The sequence below is a fragment of the Tupaia chinensis genome, unplaced genomic scaffold, assembly GCF_000334495.1.
Source record: "Tupaia chinensis unplaced genomic scaffold, TupChi_1.0 Scaffold000165_2, whole genome shotgun sequence".
Lineage (NCBI taxonomy): Eukaryota > Metazoa > Chordata > Mammalia > Scandentia > Tupaiidae > Tupaia > Tupaia belangeri.
Window position 1 is genome coordinate 4,331,868 of NW_006159640.1, and position 698 is coordinate 4,332,565.

Sequence of the window (698 nt, forward strand, 5' to 3'; positions counted from 1 at the left end):
AGAGAGATTTTTGCTATAAGGTGCCTGTACTCACCAAACAGAGAGGGACAGAAAAAAAAGAAAGCTAGAAAGCACCCCTTCTCTCCCTGAGGGGATGGCCACTCCATAATCCCTTCTCCTCCATTCTTCTCTTAGGACTTTGGGCATGCATGCACACATAACTGGCATGAGTTTCAAGCCTCCAGGTCTGGGACCTAAACTGTGGTCAGCCATGTGGGAGTGCAATGACATAACCACTACACCACCTGTTGGCTCCAAAAGAATATGAGGACACTCCCAAGGCTTATCTCTGAACATAGACTGGATGTTCTTCAATTCAGAAATTTAAGTAATGCAAACAAGAACTCATTGGAGCAACATTTTAAAAATAATGTCAACTGGGGCCAGCAGATGATGTAGCAGTTGTGTTGCTGGACTCTCACATGGCTGACCATGGTTTGAGTCCCAGACCGGTGGCTTGAAAATCATGCTGGGTGCATGTACCTGTATGCCCAAGATACTGGGAGGAGAATTGAGGAGAAGGAATTGCAGTGTGACCATCCCCCCTCAGGGGTTGATTTCTCACTTTCCTTGTTTCTCTCTCTCTCCAGTGAGCACACGTGCCATAAGGCCAAAACTTTCTTTTAAAAATGATAATAATGGGACCAGCAGTTAGCATAATGGCTATGTCGCTGGACTCCCATGTAGTTGACTATGGT

General features: G+C 45.7%; 1 protein-coding gene across 1 annotated transcript in view; it reads left to right on the top strand.

Moving 5' to 3' along the window:
• The window catches only part of TEX11 (testis expressed 11), a 514,378-nt gene that overhangs the window by 326,474 nt on the left and 187,206 nt on the right, over positions 1–698 (top strand). The window lies entirely within an intron of this gene.